This window comes from Lycium barbarum, chromosome 6 (genome assembly GCF_019175385.1).
Source record: "Lycium barbarum isolate Lr01 chromosome 6, ASM1917538v2, whole genome shotgun sequence".
Classification (NCBI taxonomy): domain Eukaryota; kingdom Viridiplantae; phylum Streptophyta; class Magnoliopsida; order Solanales; family Solanaceae; genus Lycium; species Lycium barbarum.
In genome coordinates, this window is record NC_083342.1 from 83420189 (window position 1) to 83446424 (window position 26236).

Sequence of the window (26236 nt, forward strand, 5' to 3'; positions counted from 1 at the left end):
TACGGTCCGTCCACCAGGTTGTATTTAACCATTTCCTCGGCTGGCAGAAAGTTGAAACCTTGCATAGCAGTTTACGACTGCCAGTTTACGGACCGTATTGCACTTTACGGTCCGTATTTTACAATATACGACCACTGGGCAGTTGCAATTCTGCAACATCCCATATTTCTTAGAATTCTCATTTTAATCACCCCCGTCCATGCACATGCATTGCTCACTTTGTATCTCATCTTAACTTAGCCAACTTCCTCGTCTCACATTAGATACTTTCGAAATCTCGCCTAAGGTCATCAACGTCGTTTCTTGCTCATGGACATCATGCACTCATATTCATCACTAGTTTATCCACTTGCGTACCAACGGAAAATTTTCCGAGGTGTAACATTCTACCCCCCTTAGGAACATTCGTCCTCGAATGTTAATGGCTTGGGGAATTCTATAAAAATTACGCCAGAGTTTCCTCGGTAATGTGGTACTACCACCCTGTCACAACAACCCACAATAACAATGCCTCACAGGGCAATAATACAACAGCACTAGAAATTTGGCCACACACGACCTGAATGTTTAAAAGGAAAACATGCATACCTTATGATTTTGACGTCTCATCTTGGACTTCTTCCAAGGGATGAAATAAATATGGGTATTTGGATCGCATACTCTCTTCTGCTTCCCATGTCATTTCCTCTCGATTGTTGTTCCTCCATAAGACCTTAACTGAGGCCACTTCCTTGTTTCTAAGTCTCCGTACTTGCCTATCTAGTATGGCAATGGGTATCTCTTCATAAGTCAATTTCTCTATTACTTACACATCATTCACTGGGACGATCCTAGTGGGATCTCCAACACATTTACGAAGCATCGAAACATGAAATACTAGATGAATTGACTCCATGTCTGGAGGTAGATTTAACTCATAGGCCACTTTGCCTATCTTGCGTACAATTTCGTATGACCCAATATATCGGGGACTGAGCTTCCCCTTTTTGCCAAATCTCATCACGCCCTTCATCGGTGACACTTTCAAGAATACCCAATCCTTCACTTTGAACTCTAAGTCTCTTCGACGATTATCCGCATAGGACTTTTGACGACTTTGAGACGCTAGCAACCGATCTTCTATGAGCTTAACTTCCTCTATTGCTTGCTGGACCAAGTCTGGCCCTATCAACTTAGCTTCTCCGGTTTCAAACCACCCAATTGGGGATCTACACTTTCGCCCATATAGAGCTTCATACGGTGCCATTTGAATGCTAGAATGATAACTGTTATTGTAAGCAAACTCGATGAGTGGCAAATGGTCATCCCAATTTCCTCCAAAATCTATCATACATGCCCGTAACATATCCTCGAGAGTCTGAATAGTACGCTCAGCTTGTCCGTCGGTCTGGGGATGAAATGCAGTGCTAAGGCTAACTCAGGTCCCTAAACCCTCTTGGAAAGACCTCCAAAACTTGGCTGTAAACTGAGTTCCTCTATCGGAGATAATAGATACTGGAACACCGTGGAGTCTTACTATATCTTTAAGATAAAGCTTTGCATAATCTTCTGCCACATAGGTCGTCCTGACCGGTAAGAAATGAGCTGATTTGGTGAGTCTATCCACGATCACCTATATGGAATCATATTTACGTCGAGAACGGGGTAAGCCTGAAATGAAATCCATATTAATCACTTCCCACTTCCACGTCGGGATTTCTATAGCTTGCAACAATCCACCCGGCTTTTGGTGCTTGATTTTCACCTGTTGACAATTACGACATTGAGCCACGAATTCCGCTATATCTTTCTTCATACCATTCCACCAATATACGGACTTAAGATCATGATAAATTTTCGTCGCTCCGTGGTGAATGGAGTAACGGGAACAATGAGCTTCTCTCAATATCTGGTGGCGTAGACCTGCCACATCGGGAACACATAATCTGCCTCGGCATCGGAGAACTCCGTCTGCTGAAATATCAAACGATAACTCCTCTTTTTGAGGGAATGTATCTATGTTCTGCATTAGCATGGGATCCTCATACTGTCGCTCTTTTACTTCCGCTACTAGCGATGAAACTGCTGAATTCTGAATAGTAGCTCCGCTGCTACCTGAGTCCACTACTCGGACTCCTAGGCTCGCTAACTGTTGAAGATCACGGGCTATCTCTTTCTTTTCTGGTCGTACATCACTTAGACTTCCCATGGATCTGCGGCTAAGAGCGTCAGCCACAACGTTAGCCTTTCCGGGGTGATACAAGATATCAACATCGTAATCCTTTAGCAACTCCAACCATCGTCGTTGTCGCAAATTCAACTCTTTCTGCTTGAAGATATACTGAAGGCTCTTATGATCTGTATAAACATCCACATGGACACCATATAAATAATGTCGCCATATCTTTAATGCATGGACCACTGCCGCTAATTCTAAATCGTGGGTAGGATAATTCTGCTCGTGCTTCCGCAATTGCCTTGAAGCATACACAATCACTTTGCCATGCTGCATCAATACACAGCCTAGCCCAACACCTGAAGCATCGCAATAAACAACGTATCCTTCCGATCCCTCTGGAAGTGTCAGAACTGGGGCAGAAGTCAACCGACCCTTTAACTCTTGGAAACTACGTTCGCAAGCATCTGTCCATTGAAACTTGGCTGACTTCTGAGTCAACTTGGTGAGTGGCGTAGAAATAGAAGAAAAACCCTCAACAAATCTTCTGTAATAGCCTGCTAAGCCCAAAAAGCTACGAACCTCCGTAGGAGTCGTGGGCCTTGGCCAAGTCTTCACTGCCTCAATCTTTTGGCTATCCACTCGAATACCGTCAGCTGCAACAATGTGGCCGAGAAATGATACCGAGTTCAACCAAAACTCACACTTGGAGAATTTTGCAAACAAATCTCGAGCTTGAAGAACTCCAAGGACAATTCGTAAAAGATCCGCATGCTCGTCCTCGGATCTAGAATACACTAAGATGTCATCGATGAATACAATTACAAATAGATCTAGAAAAGGTCTGAATACATTGTTCATTAGGTCCATAAACACTGCCGGGGCATTAGTTAACCCAAACGACATTACTCGGAACTTGAAATGGCCATATCTTGTTCTGAAAGCTGTCTTAGGGATATCTTTCTCCCTAACTCTTACTTGGTGATACCCGGACCTCAAATCAATCTTTGAAAACCACTTGGCACCTTGCAATTGATCAAATAAATCATCAATCCTCGGGAGGGGATACTTGTTCTTAATCGTCACTTTATTCAATTGCCGATAATCAATGCACATTCTCAAGGAGCCATCCTTCTTCCGGACGAACAATACGGGTGCTCCCCACGGGGATGAACTAGGCCTAATGAAGCCTTTATCAAGCAAGTCCCTCAATTGCTCCTTCAACTCTTTCAATTCCGCGGGTGCCATTCTATATGGGGGAATAGATATGGGTTTAGTGTCTTGCAACACATCAATCGCAAAATCGATCTCTCGCTCGGGAGGAAGGCCTGGAAGCTCTTCCGGGAACACATCCGGAAATTCGTTCACTACCGAAACTGACTGAAGAATCGGCGACTCAGCTTCTACATCTTGAACTCGCACTAGGTGATAAATACACCCTTTCATGATCATCTTCCTTGCCTTTAGATAGGAAATAAACCTACCTTTTGGTGATGCCGCATTCCCTTTCCATTCTAAGACTGGTTCTCCCGGAAACTGAAAACGAACCATCTTCATTCGGCAATCAACATTGGCATAACAAGAAGCCAACCAATCCATGCCCATAATAACGTCAAAATCTACCATTTCTAGCTCATGCAAATCAATCATGGTACGACGATCACAAATCACAATCACACAATTCCTATATACTCGGCTAGCTATTACCGAGTCACCCACGGGTGTAGACACCTCAAAAGGTTTGATAGACTCCGGCTCAATTATAAATCGACCCGCAACATATGGAGTAACATATGATAATGTGGAGCCTGGATCAATCAAAGCATATACATCATGAGAGAATACCGATAATATACCTGTGACCACATCAGGAGAAGTCTCAAGATCTTGGCGTCCAGCCAAAGCATAAATACGGTGCTGAGGACCGCTAGTACTGGGAGCTCTGCCTCTACATCTACCATGGCCGACTGGCGCATGTGAACCTGGCCCCGTAGGGCATACAGATGCCGAAGATCTGGCTACCGACCCTGATGGCTGGGTCCTACCTCTACCATGCACTAAGGGGCAATCACGCATAATATGGCCCGACCGACCACATGAATAGAAATCATCTGAACCAAATCGGCATCGACCACAATGCATCTTCCCACACTCGGAACACGGTGGTACGGGTGGCCTTGACTGGCCCAAATCACCTCTCAACTGAGGTCCTGAATAACTCAGACTCGGCACTGAACGACCAAACCTATCGAGGCCCTGGCCTGAAAACCGTGGAGGTGGACTGGTCATAGAATAGCCTGAATGGCTGGGAAGCTGCTGTCTGTGTCCACCCCTGGACTCGCACCTCGAACCCGAAGTTCTAGCTCTCTTGCTATGTCCCCTATTTTGCTCACGTTCATTTCTCCGCTGCTGTAGGTGTTCCTCTAATTCCTGAGCATGTGCCTGAATGCGTGTAATATCCATGTCATCCTGAAGGGACGCAGTTAAGCATTTATCCATCAAGTGTGGCCCTAGGCCTTTCACAAACCGGTGCACCCGATCGCCCATATCCGCTACCATAGCCGAAGCATACCTAGCCAAGGAATTGAAGCGGAGACTATACTCTGTAGCACTCATGCTACCTTGCCTCAGATTGAAGAATTTATCGGCCCTAGCTCGCCGAACTTCTGGAGGCATATAATGACGGAGAAAAGCATCCACAAACTCTTGCCATACCGGTGGAGGTGCATTGGCTCCCCGCGAAGCCATCCAAACAGTATACCACTGGATTGAGACATCCCTCAATCTATATGACACTAGCTCCACCGATTCGGTGTCTGAAGCATGTATCAATCGAAGCGTCCTCAACATACCGTCAATGAAGTCCTGAGGATCCTCTTCCGGTTTTGACCCAAAGAATTCCAGGAGTTTCAAAGCAATGAAGTCACGGGCCCTTGCACTAACGGCCCTATCACCATGCCCTGAACTCTGCCTCTGAGTCTGGGCCGCAACCAACTGAGTCAACAAATTAATGGCCTCTTTGACATCTTGACCCGAAGCGTTTAGTGGAGGAGCTGGAGCTGCTGGAGCTGGGGCTGAGGCTGAGGCTGAGGCTGAGGCTCCCTCACGCTCCTCAGTAATAGGCACTGGCTGGGAAGACTGAGATTGAGCCACACTCTGGGACTCACCTTCCTCTACTACCGGTGGCGGTGCTCTTTTAGCCCGCTTTTCTGCCACCGTCTTGCCCTTTTGGGCTGCTGTAGCCTTTTTCTTTTTAGGCATCTCTGAAATACACAACACACGATTAAGGACCAAGGATTTCTTACAGCATAGCTCTATCGCACAATTCTTATGAAGAAAGAAGGTCATTTATTCCTAAAATGTCCGCAGCCTCTTGTTTATAAGTGCGGCGCGCAACACACCCATAACCAAGACTCTACTAGACACGGCTCGTAGACACATCCTAGGACTAAACTGCTCTGATACCACTTTTGTCACGACCCGGCTAGGGGGCCGCGACGAGCACCCGGTGCTACCCCACTCGGGCTCCTCCTTATCGTACATAACATAACATCTAGGTGAACCATAAGTCAATTCGTGCTTTTCTTATCGTTAATCATATTGATCCCATTAGACGACCATCATCACTTAACATATCATAGGCATCTATGCCACATCATAAGTACAAGGCCGACGAGGCCAACAAAAAGAAAATATACAAAACATGGGCCGACATGGCCGAACATCTCTACCCACATACACATGACTACGAGCCTCTAAGAGTATGACATATCGTATGAGCGGGACAGGACCCCGCTATGCCCATAATTATATACACAAAAGAATGAGTACCCAAAAGATATGGCTCCGAAGAAAATGGAGCTCTCTATGTAATCTCCAAATAGGCAGCTATGGATCAAGTCTGTCTCCCTGTGCACCTGCGGGCATGACGCAGCGTCCACAAACAAAAGGACGTCGGTACGAAGAATGTACTGAGTATGTAAAGCATGATCAACATCAATATAGAAGCATAATAGATATCATATGAAATAGCATAGGAGGGGAGACAGTAATATCATCATCATCATGTCTCTTACTTGCATACATCGTCGTTCGTATCCCATAATAATAGCCATACCACTTTGTGTTCATATTCGTATACATGCCCTTACTAAGTCTTATCACACTCATATTCATATTATATACATGGTCATATCATATACATAGTATTTACATAGCATACCCAACCTCGTAGGATCGTGTGTCATACATACTTGGCCAACCAAGGCTCAAGATCATACATACCTGGCCCTACCAAGGCGTCAGGGTTATCCGTACCATCTGCAGAGGTGTGCGTGCGTTTCGTAATCGTATACATAGTCATATACATATAGTCTTACCCGGTATCATAATCTTGGAGTCTTATCATAGCCCTTCATAGGCACACATATACATATATCATAGCCCGTAAGCATCTCTAATCTCATTTTACTCTCATCATCATTACTATTCTCATCATTATCGTTACATCTACATTATAGACTTACTCGTCATACGAGGAACATAGTCTAATCACAGTACATATCAAGGGTCGTGAGCTTATGAGCTCGTAATGTCAACCATGTGAAGACAACATACTCATATAGAGGAATTAGGAATTTGGCCAAGAACCATGCCTTAGGAAAGAAGGGTTAGCCTCACATACCTTTTCGTCGAACTATTCTACACTTGCACGTTCCCTTCCAATGCTAGCCTTTATACCTTCATTAATATCATAACAATGGCCATTAGTCATTCACATTATCCACATTATCTAGATTTCCTCAATTTTCCTCTAATTCACCCACATTCATGGTCATAACACCCAACTTCGTCCATTCGTCTAAAGTGTCTAGTTCATGATCTTAATACCATTTATAACACATTCATATCACAACACAACAACATTCATAACTCAATTCAAACTATTTCTCAAAATGTCACTATTCATCATTCATGACCTAGTTGACCATATTTTCTACAATCCATGTACTTTAATTCTCCAATACCTTAAACATCATGTAACAATCATGAATCTTACCTTAGAAGTTGTAGGAACAAGCTTTGGTTGATAATACTCCTCTTTGAGCAAAACCCTAATTTTTCTCCATTTGGATTTCTTGACTTGGATGATCCTTGATATTTCCCTTATCCTTGATTCACTTGTCTTAATGTTATTGATGGCTTATAATCCTTGAAAACTCATATAATAAATGTAGAGAGAAGTTTTAGAGAGAAGTGGTGTAATGTAGTAATGAAATAAGACAAGTCTTGATCCTCACATTTAATGAATTGAAAAATCTGTGCTGGGTGAACAGTGGTCGTCCATGGAGGTTTATGGCCCGTATTCCACTATACGGCTCATCCTCCATGGGCGTAATTAGCCATTTCCAGAACCAGAAGCTGGGCTGCCTTCATGGTGGTTTACGACCATGGTTTACGGGCCGTAAATCACTTTACGGTCCGTCCACCAGGTCGTATTTAACCATTTCCTCTGCTGGCAGAAAGTTGAAACCTTGCATGGCAGTTTACGACTGCCAGTTTACGGACCGTATTGCACTTTACGGTCCGTATTTTGCAATATACGACCACTGGGCAGTTACAATTCTGCAACTTCCCATATTTCTTAGACTTCTCATTTTAATCACCCCCGTCCATGCACATGCATTGCTCACCTTGTATCTCATCTTAACTTAGCCAACTTCCTCGTCTCACATCGGATACTTTCGAAATCTCGCCTAAGGTCATCAACGTCGTTTCTTGCTCATGGACATCATGCACTCATATTCATCACTGGTTTATCCACTTGCGTACCAACAAAAAATTTTCTGAGGTGTAACACCCTTTGGATTAGAATATATTGAGATCTAGGCCTCCGTGTGCAGCTCTCGTAACTTCTATTCTGCTAGCGTAGATTAATTCTTGTGCAAGGCATAGAACAAGTGTCAGGTTGCTACAAGAGAAACTTATTCACACCTAGTGTTTGAACCAAACCACATGAATTTACCACAGTTGAGAATACATTGAGATGAGAATACACACAAATTAACTATAGTTAAGAGATAAAATGTGTATAAAAGACATGTCATACATTCATGGATATGGTGGAAACACCGGGTGTGCGAGTTTTTTCTTCTTGCTATTATGTAAATCAATGAAATACCGCTATGTACCCTCAATAATCCAACTCTTTAATTAATGAAACCAGATGGGGGCGTGGAGGACTGGAGGGGAAAAGTGGGGGAGACGCTTCATTGTTTTTGTGCGGATTGCCTTTCACAAGCACTGGTCTTTAATTTTTGCCCCTCAAATTAGTGGGCTTTAATTTTTTCCCTTCGCCTAATACCCCAAGGTTCTGGGTTCGAACTCCAGCTCAGTAAAAAAAAATAGAAGAAATTTTGCAAGGCAAAGGTTTGAATTCGCAAGGCAGAGTTGCAGGTAAAGTTTTGCATTCAAAACTTTGCCTGCAGGCCTAACTTTGGCCCAAATAGGCCTAACTTCGCTATAAAACTCTGCCTTGTGATTTTTTTTTACTGGGCTGGGGTTCGAACTCCAAACTTCATGGTATTAGGCGAACCAAAAATAAAAGACCACCAATTTGACGGGCAAATTGCTCAAGATGCTTTAGCCATTCGGGCATAGACTATATGTCACGACCCGGCTAGGGGGCCGTGATGAGCACCCGGTGCTACCCCACCCGAGCACCCCCTTATCGTACATAACATAACATCTAGGTGAACCATAAGTCAATTCGTGCTTTTCTAATCGTTAATCATATTGATCCCATTAGACGACCATCATCATTTAACATATCATAGGCATCTGTGCCACATCATAAGTACAAGGCCGACGTGGCTAACAAAAGATATACAAACATGGGCCGACATGGCCGAACATCTCTACCCACATACACATGACTACGAGCCTCTAAGAGTATGACATATTGTATGAGCGGGACAGGACCCCGCTATGCCCATAATTATATACACAAAAGAATAAGTACCCAAAAGCTACAGTTCCGAAAGAAATGGAGCTCTGCTATGCAATCTCTGAATAAGCAGCTATGGATCAAGTCTGTCTCCCTGTGCACCTGCGGGCATGACGCAGCGTCCACAACAAAAGGACGTCAGTACGAAGAATGTACTGAGTATGTAAAGCATGATCAACATCAATATAGAAGCATAATAGATATCATATGAAGATAGCATAGGAGGGGAGACAGTAATATCATCATCATCATGTCGCTTACTTGCATACATCGTCGTTCGTATCCCATAATAATACTCGTACCATACTTGTGCTCATATTCGTATACATGTTCGTATTCGTATTCTTATACATAGTCTTATCACATTCATATTCATATTATATACATAGCCATACACTTATATACATACATAGCGTACCCGACCATAAGGTTCGGTGTTTCATACGTACTTGGCCAACCAAGGCTCAATGTTATTTCTACCTGGCCCTACCAAGGCCTCAGGGTTATCCGTACCATCTGCAGACGTACGCGCGCGTTTCGTAATCGTATACATACTTCATACATATTCATATACATATATTCTACCCGGCGTTATAAGCTCGGGGTTCATTATAGCCCTTCATAGGCACATATAAGTATAATAGCCCGTAGGCACCTTTTGCATCATTTTTGATATCATTATCATTACTATTCTCATCGTTATTGTTACATCTACATTATGAACTTACTCGTCATATGAGGAACATAGTATAATCATAGTACATATCAAGGGTCGTGAGCTTATGAGCTCGGAATGTCAACCATGTGAAGACAACATACTCATATGGAGGAATTAGGAATTTGGCCAAGAACCATGCCTTATGAAAGAAGGGTTAGCCTTACATACCTTTCCGTCGAACTATTCTACACTTGCACGTTCCCTTCCAATGCTAGCGTTTATACCTTCATTAATATCATAACAATGGCCATTAGTCATTCACATTATCCACATTATCTAGATTCCTCAATTTGCCTCTAATTCACCCACATTCATGATTATAACACCCATCTTCGTCCATTCGTCTAAAGTGTTTAGTTCATGATCTTAGTACCATTTATAACACATTCATATCACAACACAACAACATTCATAACTCAATTCAAACTATTTCTCAAAATGTCACTATTCATCATTCATGACCTAGTTGACCACATTTTCTACAATCCATGTATTTTAATTCTCCAATACCTTAAACATCTTGTAAAAATCATGAATCTTACCTTAGAAGTTGTAGGAACAATCTTTGGTTGATAATACTCTTCTTTGAGCAAAACCCTAGTTTTTCTCCATTTGGATTTCTTGACTTAGATGATCCTTGATGATTCCCTTATCCTTGATTCACTTGTCTTAATGTTATTGATGGCTTATAATCCTTGAAAACTCATATAATAAATGTAGAGAGAAGTTATAGAGAGAAGTGGTGTAATGTTGTAATGAAATAAAATAAGTCTTGATCCTCATATTTAATGAATTGGAAAATCTGTGCTGGGTGAACAGTGGTCGTCCATGGAGGTTTACGGACCGTATTCCACTATACGGCTCGTCCTCCATGGGCGTAATTAGCCATTTCCAGAACCACAAGCTGGGCTGCCTTCATGGTGGTTTACGACCATGGTTTACGGGCCGTAAATCACTTTACGGACTCCGTCCACCAGGTCATTTTTAACCATTTCCTCGGCTGGCAGAAAGTTGAAGTTTGGCATGCCAGTTTACGACCTGGCAGTTTACGAACCGTATACCAGTTTACGGTCTTTATTTGCACTTTACGACCATTGGCAGAAAGCTGAAGCTTTTGCATGGCAATTTACGACTGCTAGTTTACGGACCGTGTTGCACTTTACGGTCCGTATTTTGCAATATACGACCACTGGGCAGTTTTGCCAACTTTCAATTTTTCTCATTTCTCGACTTTTCATTCTAATCATCCACATCCCTTCACATACACTTCCCATGAAACATTATACACTCACACTCCTTGCACACATCATTAGTTCATTTACTTGCGTACCAACGGAAAATTTTCCGAGGTGTAACATTCTACCCCCCTTAGGAACATTCGTCCTCGAATGTTAAAGGCTTGGGGGATTCTATAAAAATTTCGCCAGAGTTTCCTCTGTAATGTGGCACTACCACCCTGTCACAACAACCCACAATAACAATGCCTCACAGTGCGATAATACAACAACACTAGAAATTTTGCCACACACGACCTGAATGTATAAAAGGGAAAACATGCATACCTTATGATTTTGACGTCTCATCTTGGACTTCTTCCAAGGGCTGAAATAAATGTGGGTATTTGGATCGCATATTCTCTTCTGCTTCCCATGTCATTTCCTCTCGATTGTCATTTCTCCACAGAACTTTAATTGAGGCCACTTCTTTGTTTCTAAGCCTCCGTACTTGCCTATCTAATATGGCAAAGGGTATTTCATCATAAGTTAACTTTTCTGTCACTTGAATATCATTCACTGGGACGATCCTCGTAGGATCTCCAACACACTTCCAAAGCATCGAGACATGGAATACTGGATGGACTGACTCCAAATCTGGAGGTAGATCTAGCTCATAGGCCACTTTACCTATTTTGCGCACAATTTCGTATGGCCCAATATACCGGGGACTGAGCTTCCCCTTTTTCCCAAATCTCATAACGCCTTTCATTGGCGACACTCTCAAGAATACTCAATCCTTAACTTGGAACTCTAAGTCCCTTCGACGATTATCCGCATAGGACTTCTGACGACTTTGAGCCGCTAGCAACCGATCTTGTATGAGCTTGACTTTCTCTATTGCTTGCTGGACCAAGTCTGGCCCTATCAACTTAGCTTCTCCGGTTTCAAACCACCCATTTGGGGATCTACACTTTCGCCCATATAGAGCCTCATACGGCGCCATTTGAATGCTAGAATGATAACTGTTATTGTAAGCAAACTCAATGAGTGGCAAATGGTCATCCCAATTTCCTCCAAAATCTATCATACATGCCCGTAACATATCTTCAAGAGTCTGAATAGTATGTTCAGCTTGCCCATCGGTCTGTGGGTGAAACGTCGGGCTTAGGCGCACTTGGGTCCCTAAACCTTCTTGGAAAGACCCCCAAAACATGGCTGTAAACTGAGTCCCTCTATCGGAGATAATAGATACCGGAACGCCATGGAGTCTCACTATCTCTTTAAGATAAAGCTTGGCATAATCTTCTGCCGTATAGGTCGTTCTGACCGGTAAGAAATGCGCTGACTTTGTGAGCCTATCCACGATCACCCATATAGAATCATATTTACGTCGAGAACGGGGTAACCCTGTAATGAAATCCATATTAATCACTTCCCACTTCCAAGTTGGGATTTCTACAGCTTGCAATAAGCCACCTGGCTTTTGGTGTTGTATTTTCACTTGTTGGCAATTAGGACACTGAGCTACGAATTCCGCTACGTCTTTCTTCGTCCCCTTCCACCAATATATAGTCTTAAAGATCATGATACATTTTCGTCGCTCCGGGGTGAACGGAGTAACGGGAACAATGAGCTTCTCTCAAAATCTGATGGCGTAGACCTTCCACATCGGGAACACATAACCTGCCTCGACATCGGAGAACTCCGTCTTTCGAAATGTCAAATGATGACTCCTCCTTCTGAGGGAGTGTATCTCTGTACTGCATTAGCATGGGATCCTCATATTGTCGCTCTTTTACTTCCGCTACTAACGATGAAACTGCTGAATTCTGAATAGTAGCTCCGCTGCTACTTGAGTCCACCACTCGGACTCCTAGGCTAGCTAACTGCTGAAGATCACGGGTGATCTCTTTCTTTTCTGGTCGTACATCACTTAGAATTCCCATCGACCTACGGCTAAAAGCATCAGCCACAACATTTGCCTTTCCGGGATGGTACAGGATTTCAACATCATAGTCTTTTAGCAACATCATAGCCACAACTTTTGTTTTCTGAACTTTCTAATTAACTCTTTTCTCTAACAAGATAGTTGATAATACTCCCTCCGGTTCAAAAAGAGCGTCCACTTAGTCATTTGCATACCCTTCAAGAAAATACTAATTTCTGGGCAAAAATAAGTAATTTGACTAAATTACCTCTAATTAAATAGGTATTGGATTTGATCACTTAACACTTAAAAAGGGCAAATCTGAAAAAATAAGGTAAATTTTTTTTTTGATTTTGTAAGTGGACACTCTTTTTTAACAAAAAATAAAGGTTAAGTGGACACTCTTTTTGAATCGAAGGAAGTAACTATTATATGTTGTTTTATGGCCCCAAAAAATTTGTAATTTTAGGGTTGTTTGGTACGGAGGAAAATATTTTCTAATTTTTACATGTTGGTTGGTCAAAATATTTTGAAAATAAGTTTGGTCAAAATATTTTGAAAAAACGTTCTCTAGGAAAATAAGTTCCTAAAAAATGAGGAATATGACTTACTGTAGCGACTAATCTTTCGTTCCTGAAAATAATAATCAAGACAAGAAAAATAGCGACAAAGAGTAATATTTGATTTCAAGAATTTGTGCGGGGGTTACAATCTTTATGAAATCTTAAATAAAAAGATGTAATCCTCTGATTCTTCTCCTCACGATACGGCCGTCAATCAAGGGCTTTGCTTGTTCTTGAATGGACAGATCACTTGTTGTTGATATTTCACTACGAATGCGGAGCCGAACTTTAATCACAAACGTAGAGGTATGGAAACTTTCGGCTCACCACTTGGAGCGAAGACTTCTTAGTATGCGGAAGACTTGCAGCTGAGAGCTTCTCTATGTATTTTTCCTCCTTTTGGCTTTATGAAGACCCCCATTTATAGTTGTAGGGGAGAGCTAAGGTTTGTATATGATTGGTTGAACCATGTCATTTGAACACTTGGCGACATTTGATTGGTTCTTCTATTGCCTTGACATGCTGCGTCACTTATGCATGTGGCATGATTTTATTGGTCCTTGACTTGACTTGGCGCACCACGTCATTTGACACGTGGCATGGACCTTGGGCTAATAAAGTGGGCTCATCATGTGAAGTCCGACAAGATAGACTAGCCCAATTGAATTGGTGTTTCAACTAAGTCCATACATGTTGGATTTAAACAATAAATCCGATTATGTTAGCCCATAATATTTGTTTGGACCAATACATTTAGAATTTAGAATATGATCCAAATTAATTTGTGGATTTAAGTTCGATTAAATTTCAGTGTCTACAAATGCCCCCTGCATGACTTGTCGAACCTTTAAAGACGAGGCTTGAAGTATTCACGAAGCGATTTTTTTTTATTGTGTCCATGAGCCGACCTGATGATGTGTCTAATAATTGACGATAATTTCGATGAATCCTCTAGCTTCTTCGCGTCGCAAGCAGACTTTACCACCGCCATATGTAAGCCTAACCTTACTAGGAGAGAACAGTGACTTTCCATACATCAGCATCTTCCATATACAAATACTTTCCATATTAGGAGAAATCAGCGGCTTTCCCTACAATAGTATTTTCCGTATGCAAATATATTCCATATCAGGAGAAATCAGTGGCTTTCCATACATAATTTTCCATATACAAAACCTTTCCATACGTACAGAAAATATATAGCAATAAAGAAACATCCTTTTCCTTTTCCTTAGTCGTTATTTGTTGCACCCTAGGAAATATACAACCCTTGAACTTGATATGCATTAAATTATGCAAGGAGGTTGCTAGTACTGCACAAGTTACCCTCACGTTTTACCTGCCAAGTAGTCACTTTCCACAGATATAAACTTAACCGCCACATATACTCCTAAACTTTCCATAATTTGCTTCCAACTAGAACAAGGATTTCTTTGTGTAGTCCACGTAGGAATCAACCTTTGACATCTATAAATACCCACATTCTCGCGGTTATTGAGCATCAATTTTTAGCACCCTCGATCTGGTTTGAACCCATCTCTATCAGGTAATTTTTCTTTTAATATGAATTTTCGCCACTTTCTTCACAGCCCTACATGTCTGTGGTAGAAAATTCATATCTCGATGTAGGAACGTCGAAACCATGATCCGCTTGATGTTTCGGAAACTAGACTCGTAGAGCTACATCGTACGAGGAATCCGCGACCAAATTATTTCTATATTTGCTCAGATACTGATCGAGAATCAGACCTTGAATTCTGATTCGCTGGTTTTGTTAGTCTTGCGTGTCCTGACGAAAACAATTTATATCTTGACTTAGGAACATCGCAATCACGAACGGTTTGCGGCGTCGGAAAGAACACTCATAGAGATACGTCATATACAAAAACCACAATCAAATTGCTTCTATATTGGCTCAGGTATATTTTTTTTATCAGCCACAGAATCTGATTTTGCTTTCTTGGCTTTGGACATGCTCTATGAAACTCACTTGTCCCCTTTTTTAATTTCTTTTGCAGGTCTTTGGGTGCATCTGTACGACTTTAACTTTAAACAAAGATGATGCACTTTCGTGACCGCGATACGCCACGTCCTCATCTAGAGATAGTGAGCGACAAACGAAATTCGAACGCCAAAGTCCTTGCCTTGGAGGTTCAACCTCCAGTGATCGGTGCCTTCTCACTTGACGGAGAGCTTTCTACACTTCATCTTGCTGAATGGTATAAAAAGGAGACCAAAGATGTCATGAGCAACTTCTCAGGCAAGGCCACTGTTATGGACGTCCCTCTGTTGAAGTCCGCAATTCATCGAGAAGTTGCGCCCACTGAATCTTCTCATCCCAATGGATGTTTCAACAACTGGAGTGTCCCACCTTCTGGTTTCCGCAAAGTTTGCTACACACCCGGCTACTGGGAGTGGGTGGAAGATGTGCTTCTTCGCTATAAGGAAGTCTTGGAGCGTGTCAAAGTTTACGATGCCATCTACGTTTCTTTGTTTACATATGATTATGATGACAACGTACTGCATGCTTTTTGTGAGCTTTGGCGTCCGTCTACCAATACGCTTTCCACTTTCATCGGGGAGATGTCGATCTCACTTTGGGACTTACGAACAATTGCAGGACTTCCCATTCACGGATCTTTTTATGATGAAGTTGTTCCTTCGGCGAAAGAATTGACGCAAATGGACAATCAAGGGAAACCATGGCTCCCCAAGAGCTGTCTATACTTGTTTTCAGCCTTTTACAAACTTGCCGAAGGTGGCCGTCATGAGGTGTCCATCCATGATTGGGTGAAATTTTGGTTTAGAGGACCAAGCAGGTACGCGGAGCCTCCGCAAAGGGCGTCAAAGGGTCGTGCAAGGAAGCCAAGACTGAATCACAATCCTTCCGAGCATATTGACATGAATTACTTACCACGAACCGATGAGGAGCATGCCCCCTTCGTTGAGCTAGGAGTGGAAGATTCACTTAGAGATGAGACAAATTTGTCGGCTTTCCTAACATGTTGGCTCTGCAAGTTTGTTCTCCCCCATAAGAAAATTGACTACGTGCGTGCTAGCGTTCTTAAAGTGGCAAGGTTGATGGCTCATAGAGAGAAATTATCTTTGGCAGTCCCAGTCCTTGCGAGCATATATCGTGGCTTGAGAGAGATCTCTACTTCTCCAAACTTAAAGCAGGGGAATATAATTTTCCCCATACACTATGTATATGGCTGGCTAGGAGAATATTTTAAGACCCATCATCGTGCCAATCACTCACATTGGAGTATACCTTTATGCAAGATTTCTGGCGAGAAGATGGCCAAATACTTCAATTTTTCTGACGCCCGAAAGTTATTTCAACAAGATGATGCCCGCCACCTCCATCATTTGGCGTTGCTACAAGGTAGGGAATTATAATTCACCGATATTGGCGATCTCTCAGATTCATGGAACGATACTATCATAAGCCTTCGTTCGAGCTATGTTACACTTAGGCATGATGCGGATCTCATCGTGGAGTCCTATAGTCCTCATAGGTTTAGCAGACAATTTGTTTTTTGTCAAGACATCCCTGGAGACCTCATGGAGCGACCATACGATGACACATTGCTAACACTAGCACAACTTTGGAATTCTTCAATTCGCCTTGGAAAATCTTCAAAAGTCATAATTTCGGTGCGCCCGTCAGAAGGTAGTTCGCCTTTAATGACTCGTGAGTACATGGAATGGTGGCTAGCCAATCGGACAAATCCATCAGAAATGAGTCCTCGAATTATTTCAAAAAAATCAAAGCAAGATCATACACCTATGTTGTCCAAAAGAGGTCCGACTCGAATGAAAGAAAAATCGCATCCTTCTTCCATGTCCGAGGTGCAACTTAACGATACTCCGCAAGCTCATAAAACTTCTTCTAAGTCCAAAACCTTGAAGGATGTTGAAATCCCTATGGACAAAGGAGTTAAATGCGTCCGACTAGTCTCCAAGACAAGTGCTACGGCTCCTCAGGTAACCAACAATACTTCCAAAAGAAAGGAGCCTTCGAGTTCATTGGACAAGGGCGCCAAAGAAACATCAAGTCTCGCACCATCTTGCAACAAAAAGTCTCGCCCTTCCTCTCTTCCTATCGATGTTGGAAATACCATCGCAGCCTCTAGTTTGACGGAGAGTAATACAAGTGGAGATCGACATTGGAATCGTTTAGAAAGGAAATCGAAGGAGTCCGACGATCACCATAACAAATTCGCTGATTTGGACGCTATTAGCATTGGATCTGATATCCATCTGGATGGGGATCCAAACTCAATGATGGGCTTGGAAGAAGTAGCAGAACAAGTAATATTTCTTCTCACCATATTTTCTACATTCACGCTTTCTTTTTCTTTTCTTTTTTTTAAAAATCTGATGGTTTTTTTTTTTGGTTTTGTAGTTGGGTTTCCAGAAACTAGACGCGATGAATGCGGCTGAAGTTGTCGTTGATCAGATTATACATCCGAAGATCTTCAGACCTTCCTCACTGCCATTGCAACCTAGCGCATCGAGCTTTGATCCACAAGGGACTATTTTCCGCTTCAAATCAACCTTCGTCTCTAAGATATGGGGTGCATTGTGCGGATGGATTATACAATTTTCTTTAGGTTCCTTAGACAGCTTTATGGTGTTGGAGGCAAGTATTGCTTCGACTCTTGAGGAACTTAGGAAAATCAATATTATCGATGTTTCTGGTTTGGAGGGTCTTGTCGAGAACTTCTTCAAGGCGTATGCGGAGTATGACTCTTTGAAATCGTCGAAGCTGACTAAAGAATTACACCAAGAATCACTTTCAGATGCACAACGACGCCTTGATGATGCTAAACAAGAACATGGAAAGCTAGATGGGTCCATGAAGGAGCTTCAAGCAAATCTTGTGAATGTGGCGAAAGACTTAGCAGCCTTGAACTCTAAGAAGGAGAAGATTATCGCATTCCTTGACAAATACCAAGAGGAGTTGTCCAAAACTCAAGAGAAAATCACCATTACGGAGGGTGAGATTTATACTATTGAAGCTAATCATGTGTTGTCTGATGAAGAAGCAGAGAGACTATCCAAACTTAAAGAGGCGGTTGAGAAGAGTCGTCAACAAATCCTATGCTTCAAGCCTTTTCCGTGACTTAGCTTCTTGCTTAGGATTTTTACTTTTTAATTGCTTATTATGATGTAGTGACATTTCTTTCTTGAAGCAATAAAAAGTAGTCGCCTTTATTTCAACATGAATCATTTCGTCTTGTGATTTGGATCAATTTTCTCTCCCCCTTTTTTTTGAAGATAACTGAAGAATCTTTTTTTTTTCTCTCGAATTTAGCTCAAATTCTGCCTTGCTCAACCCTTCAGATTTGTGCTTTGGTAGTAGAAAATTCATAACTCGTAGTACGAGCGTTGGAATCACAAGATTCTAATTTCTATGGAAAGAGGACTCATTGATCTATAATATATATAAAAATCACAGTCAAATTCCTTCTAAATTTGTACAGATAATTCTCCAAAGTTAGCTTAGATTCTGCCTTGTTCGACTTTTCAGCTTCGCGCTTCGGTGGGAGATAATTCATAACTCGGAGTACGAGCGTTGGAATCACAAGATTCCAATTTCTATGAAAAGAGGACTCATTGATCTACAATATATATAACAATAACGGCCAAATTCCTTCTAGAGTTGTACAGATAATTCTCCAAAGTTAGCTTAGATTCTGCCTTGTTCGACTTTTCAGCTTCGCGCTTCGGTGGGAGAAAATTCATAACTCGGAGTACGAGCGTTGGAATCACAAGATTAAAATTTATATGGAAAGAGGACTCATTTATATACAATATATATAAAAATCACGGCCAACGTCCCTTTATATTTGTACAGATAATTGTCCAAATTTCAACTCCGATGCTACCTTGTTCTATTTTTCAGCTTTGCGCTTCGGTGGGAGAAAATTCATAACTCGGGGTACGAGTGCCGAAATGACGAGATTCCAATTTTGTTGGAAAGACGACTCATCGAACTACAATATTCGTAAAGATGACGGTCAAATGCCTTCTACATCAGTACAGATAATTCTCCAAGTTCAGCTACTTGTTCAACTCTTCAGCTTTGCGCATTTGTGGTGAAACAAATCTCAACTCATCATAGGAGCGACATTCTAGCTTTGGTGAGCGACTACTTGAAGCATCCATCAGATTTTTTAGTGGAATCATTCTTTGAAGAAGTAATGCCGACTTGATAGAAGCGTTTAAAACAAACTGCAATCATCTTCGGCTTCAATTGCTGTGAATTGCCTTCTTCTTTCTAGTCATGTTTGTCTCCTCACTGAAAGAGGTCAAGCGTCGATCCCATATCGCCGTTCTATATATGTGTATATATATGTTTATTTTATTTTTATTTTTATTTTAATTTTTTTTTACTCATGCAACTGAACTTAGAATATGGTAGTTCAGAAAAGAGAAAAAAAAACAAAGATTTTTTTTATGCGACTGAACTTAGAATGAAACTCTAAGCGCCTGCATACCTCGGTGAAGAGGATCAAGTCATATCGTAGTTCCGAACAAGAAAGAAGGATTTTTTTTTATGCGACTGAACTTAGAATGAAACTCTAAGAGCCTACGTACCTCGGTGAAGAGGATCAAGTCATTTCGTAGTTCCGAAAAAGAAGATTTTTTTTTGTCCTAACTTTTTCCTAGGCCACCCCTTTCGAGGTTTTCAACCTAGAGGACTTTTTTTGTTTGTCCTAAATTTTGTCTAGGCCGCCTCTTTCGAGGTTTTAAACCTAGCAGACTTTTTTTTGTGGGGCCGTACACAGTTTAAACTCATGCGGGCCAGGAGTATCATCTTGCTTCAAGGATAGTACATCTTCAAGAATTTCCCGTTGATGGGACCGATCCGCAAGCCATCTGCATCTATAAGCTTGTAAGCACCACTTGTATAGGCTTCTTGGACAACATATGGCCCATCCCACTTTGAAGTGAACTTGCTTCCAGATTTATGAGATATGATAATAGGTCTTCTTACCGCTAGGACTTGATCACCAACTTGGAAGGACCTCAGGCGAACCTTTTTATTGAAAGCACGGGAAAGCACGGGAAAGACGAGCTTGATAACATTCAAGGCTTTGCTGAGCTTCCTGCCTTTTCTCATCAAGGGCCTCTAACTCTTCAAGGCGTAGACGAGCATTTTCTTCTTCAGTGAGCCCTTCTTGGATAGCGAGCCGCAATGAAGGTATCTGGCGTTCAAGTGGAAGGACCGCTTCAGCTCCGTAAACAAGAGAATAAGGAGTTGCTTGAGTCGGTGTGTGATGAGTCGTTCGGTATGCCCAAAGAGCTTCTTCCATTCTATCATGCCAATCTCTTTTAGACTTGGAGACGACCTTCTTTAACAAGTTGCACAAGGTCTTGTTAAATGCTTCAGCTAGTCCATTTGCAGCAGCATAATACATATACGAGTTTCGTTGCTTGAAGCCAAAAAGCTCGCAAATCTTAGTCATCAATTTGTTGGAGAACGGCTTGCCATTATCTGTTATGATATAACTAGGAATGCCAAAATGATAAATGATGTTTACTCGAATGAAGTTTGCCACATTCTCCTTTTTTACTTCTTTGAGGGCGACAGCCTCAGCCCATTTTGAGAAGTAATCCGTTGCAGCTAAGATGTACAAGTGGCCACCAGAAGATTTCGGTAGCTGTCCAACCACGTCTAGCCCCCAAGCGTCAAATGGCCAAGATGCAACAGTTGGATGTAACACCTCAGGAGGTTGGTGTATAAATTTTTCATGAAATTGGCATGCTTTGCAACTTCGCGCATAGTCCAAACAATCTTTCACCATTGTTGGCCAATAATACCCCATCCTTTTTATATGAAAGTGTAGTTTTGGGCCAGATTGATGTGATCCACAAACTCCAGAGTGTGCTTCTTGCATAGCTTGAGTTGCTTCTTCTTCCCCCAGACAACGCTAGAGAACTCCCTCGAACGATCTACGATACAAAGAATCTTTGTAGTAAAGGAAGCGAGGGGCACGACGACGTATTTCGGTCTTTCTTTTTGGATCTTCTGGAAGAATGCTATAACACAAATAATTGATCATGGTTCATCGCCAATCGACTTTCTCAGCTTCAGAAACGGCCACAAGAAGCTCGAGTTTGCTTTCTTCATCCTCATCGTCCTCCAACGGTACTATCCATTTCTGGCAGATAGTGATTTGCGCTTGGTCAGGCAAACTCAATGTTGAAGCCAAAGCAGCCAACGCGTTAGCCTTCTTATTTTCCTTTCTTGGCACATGCTGGAGAGTTACGTTGCCAAGCCACCCAATTAAGTTTTGTGCATAGTGATGATAGGGACGCAATTCTGGCTTTTTAACCTCGTAGGTACCCAACAATTGATTGATTACTAATTCAGAATCTCCAAAGACTTGTAGTTGTAACTGCTTCATATCAACAACCATTTCAAGCCCAAGTATAAGTGCTTGGTATTCCGCAACATTGTTGGAGCAACATTGTGTTAAGGTGAAGGAATACGGCAAGACCTCCTCTTGAGAAGTGACAAATATCAGACCAGCGCCAGCTCATTCGCGATGGGCAGCACCATCAAAATACATCTTCCAAAGCTGTTGAATTTCAATGACCATCGTTTCCTCATCGGGTAGTTCATCAGTCAGTTCCCAGTCATCGGGTATCGGATGGTCCGCTAAAAAGTCCGCCAATGCTTGCCCTTTCACAGCTTTTTGAGGAACGTACACAATCTCAAATTGTTGAAATTGCAGATACCACCTTGCTAGTCGGTCACTAAGAACAGGTTTCGACATCACAAATTTGATGGGGTTCGCTTTGGAAATAAGACGAACTACATGAGCTTGAAAGTAGTGTTTCATCTTCTGAATCGAGAAGACTAAAGCCAGACCCAACTTTTCAATCGGCGAATACTTCAACTCATTTGGCGTCATCATCCTACTCAAGTAGTAAAGAGCATTTTCTTTCCCTTCGCTATTCTCTTGGGCTAAGAGTGCTCCAACTGACCTTTCTTGTGCCGATATGTATAATATCAATGGCTATCCAGGAACAGGAGTCGCTAGAACTGGAGGTTTCGTCAAGTAAGATTTGATGCTCTCAAAGGCGTTGGCACAAGCTTGATCCCATTCGAAAAGAGCACCTTTCTTCATAAGACGGCTGAACGGCTGACACTTCCCTGCTAGATTTGAGATGAATCTCCTAAAATACGCCAGATTCCCTTGCAGACTTTTCAACTCATGGATGTCTCTTGGCTCGGCCATCTTCACGATTGAATCTACTTTGGCTTGATCAATTTCTATCCCCCGATGTCGAACGACAAAGCCAAGGAATTTTCCAGAGGTAACCCCAAATGCACACTTCAAAGGATTCATTTTGAGTTGGTACCTTCGTAGCAGGTCAAACACCATTCTCAGGTCTTGCAAGTGATCACTTTTTTTCTTGATTTTACTGTCACGACCCAACCCCGTGGGCCGCGACCAGTGCCCGAGCTGGGCACCTATACGTACCCGATACCCCAAATTAGCATATTAACAGAATAATAATATAATAATAATATTAGTGGTCGCTACAGAACTTAGCAGAAAAGCAGACTTGGCACACATAGGCCGATAAGGCCATCACAGAACAGAATATCCCAAACATATGTACAGAACCCACACAGATGTATCCACAGACCTCTACAGAACATATCATAATCATAAGACGGGACAGGGCCCCGTCATACCCTGAACAAAGTACATATCCAGATAGCAGTGACAGACTGTACCAAAAGATGGGCTCTGTAGAAGAGAGAGCCCCAAATAGCAGAAATAGGATCCTAAACGTGTGGATCAGCGAACCTGTCGTCAGTACCTGCGCGGCATGAAAATGCAGCCCCCGAAGAAAGGGGGTCAGTACGAAATATGTACTGAATATGTAAAGCGGAATCACAGAAGTCAAATCATAATGGTTACAGAAAATGAGTACAGAATCCAGAGTGTCAAATGCATATTTCCAAAACAAACAGAATGCGTACAGAAACATAAGTCATATCATATCATATCCGGTCCCTGACACGGGACTCGGCAGACAGAATGTGGCCACCCTCCCGACGCTGGTGTCACTATACAGAGGAATCAGAAAAAGGGGCGTGGCCCCGTATCATATAATGTCATATCAAAATGGCCATACAGATCAGATCAGAATAGGCGGACATGGCACATCATACTCCACAGACCCATGTACGCGTATACCTGCCCCCTCACACCGGGACGCGGCGAACAATGCAGAGAATTACGCTTGACAACATATCCTGGACCGGGCTCAGTGTGGGAAACATTGGGACATCCACGAGTGGAGTAGTGAGAGACTAATGCAATTTAAAAATATAATAAATGTTTTCAAAGACTCGATGAAGCGTATCGAAGACAAACAAATCCAATGGGGTCGGACGGAATCATAATAAATGTATTTCGGATATCATAATAAATTACAGAAGTATAACTTTCCCGAAGTCATTCCGAGTGTCAAAATAATTTATAATATTTAACAGAATATTTAAAATAATATTCGTTAAGCGATTAGTAGGGTAATTAAAACATTTCTTTCAAAAATCGCTTAAAAAGGAAGCTTTAACACATTAGGGGCAAAACCGTAAATAGCGGGCCCGCCTTGGGACAAACAAGGCGGCGGGCTCAAATTGTGCCCTCTAAGCATATAGTATCACCTAAAAAGGTTATACAAACATTCTATGACTTTCTGAATAATTTAGAGCAAAATTGCATAATTTCAGAAAAAGCGTATCAAAATGGTTCAATTCTACTGAAGGAAAAACTGAAATTTTGTCTTGCGGATTCCGAGGGCCAAGAGGTCCTTCGAGGCCCGGATCCGACCCTAACACACTAGGGGCATGCCAAGGGAAGAATTGGGGTTGCTTTACATACCTTTCGCGCTCCTTAAGCCTTTCCAAACTCACTTCCCGTTTCGTCGAAAAACTTCAATTGGTCAAGTTTACCAATTGTGAATTATTAATGCCATTATTTCAACTTTAAGCATATTTGGCTACCGAAATTTCGGCAGCACTTCCCCTATACATATGACACCCCGAGAATTCAACTCGGCTATAAATCATCAACAACAACCCAAACGACAACAACAATATCAACAATGAACATTAAAAACACAAATATCCTTCAACTAGTCATTTTTCTCACAAGTTGACATAATCTTCAATTCAACCCAACTTTCAACTAAGATCAATAATTTCATATTCAACAACCATCATGATCATCACCATATAGTTCTAGAAACATTTCATATCGTTTTCCTTAAGATATACACTCGATATACATGATATACAATCTTCCGCCAAAATCATAACTTATGCAAAACATCAAATCTTTGGCATACAACTTCATAACAAGTTTCCAACTTCCAAATTCATCAACCATAATCATAATTCACATCTTAACAACTTCATTTCCATAATATCACAAAATTATTCTAAAGTGACATAATCATCTACATTCCAACTTCAACCAAAATTCATTCAACTTTCATTCCCAATATAATTTCCATCATAACCACAACTAGAATGCAACATAAAATTCAACTCATATATGTATACAACATATATATACCCATGGCTACATATATATATATACATACCCACTTTGCAAACTTCCTTATTTCCATAATTTCTACTCATTTCCACATACCACAACATAAACAAACCTTCATAACATAAGAAAAAGGAATTGATTCTTACCTTTTTCTACAAACTTCTTCACTTGAACAAGTTGTCAACTTGAAGAAATAAGTGCTCCTTCTTCCAAAACAATTACACCAAGTTGTAGAGGGCACTTAATTTAGTAGGAATTCAACAAGAAAATAATTTTAGAGGCAAGATTTTGAGGGGTGATTTTTCTATGGCCAAACCCGAAATGCCCTCTTTTTGTTCTTGTTTTTCTCTTGTTTTTCCTCCTATTCTTTCTCTTGAAAGTTCTATGGAATTTGGATGATTAAGTGGTCTTTTATTCATTGACCACATGACTTAATTCCATGGGCTTGGATCCTTTTTATGGACCATGGCCGAATGGCTCCTCACTTGGGCCTGATTTTTTTTTTCATTTTTTTGGGCCAACTCGGTTGGTCCCGAGTTGGGCCTAGCCCACTGACCTTTCGACCTTAAAACGTTCATATCTCCTTGTACCAACGTCACCTGGGAACCCACGACCTATGGATGGAAAGCTAATTCAATTATCTACAACTTCTATTTCAAGGTATTTTCGAAATTCCAAACTTACAATACAGTTTTTGCCCCCCAAAGTCAGGTCACCCGAAAACGTTTTCTTAAAAATATTCGTTTGGAGGGTTTCCACTTTGATTTGGTCCAAAGGTACTTCATGAGTTATGTTTAACTTTACATATGTGATTCATATGACTTTTCAGATGTTCCAAAAAAAATCTCGGTATATGGGCCCCACCCCAGCAGATGCTCCGAGGTTCAAAAATACGGGATATGACATCCTTCCCCCCTTTAGAACATTCGTCCTCGAATGTTAAATTAATCTCATAGGGTTTGAAAATACTTTGGGGGAGTTCATGTTTACAGACATCACATATGACACACGATTGATATTGGAATAAATTAAAGCAGGGATTTAAGGTTACCT

At 41.6% G+C, this 26236-nt stretch overlaps 1 long non-coding RNA gene across 1 annotated transcript; it reads right to left on the reverse strand.

The window, feature by feature from the left end:
- Positions 1–23169: 23169 nt before the first annotated feature.
- On the reverse strand, positions 23170–25854 carry LOC132599767 (uncharacterized). The gene is made up of 3 exons (XR_009567000.1): positions 25330–25854; positions 24506–24556; positions 23170–23435 (listed from the first exon to the last, which is right to left on the reverse strand). It is a non-coding gene; the product is annotated as an uncharacterized LOC132599767 (long non-coding RNA).
- Between the last annotated feature and the right edge of the window lie 382 nt (positions 25855–26236).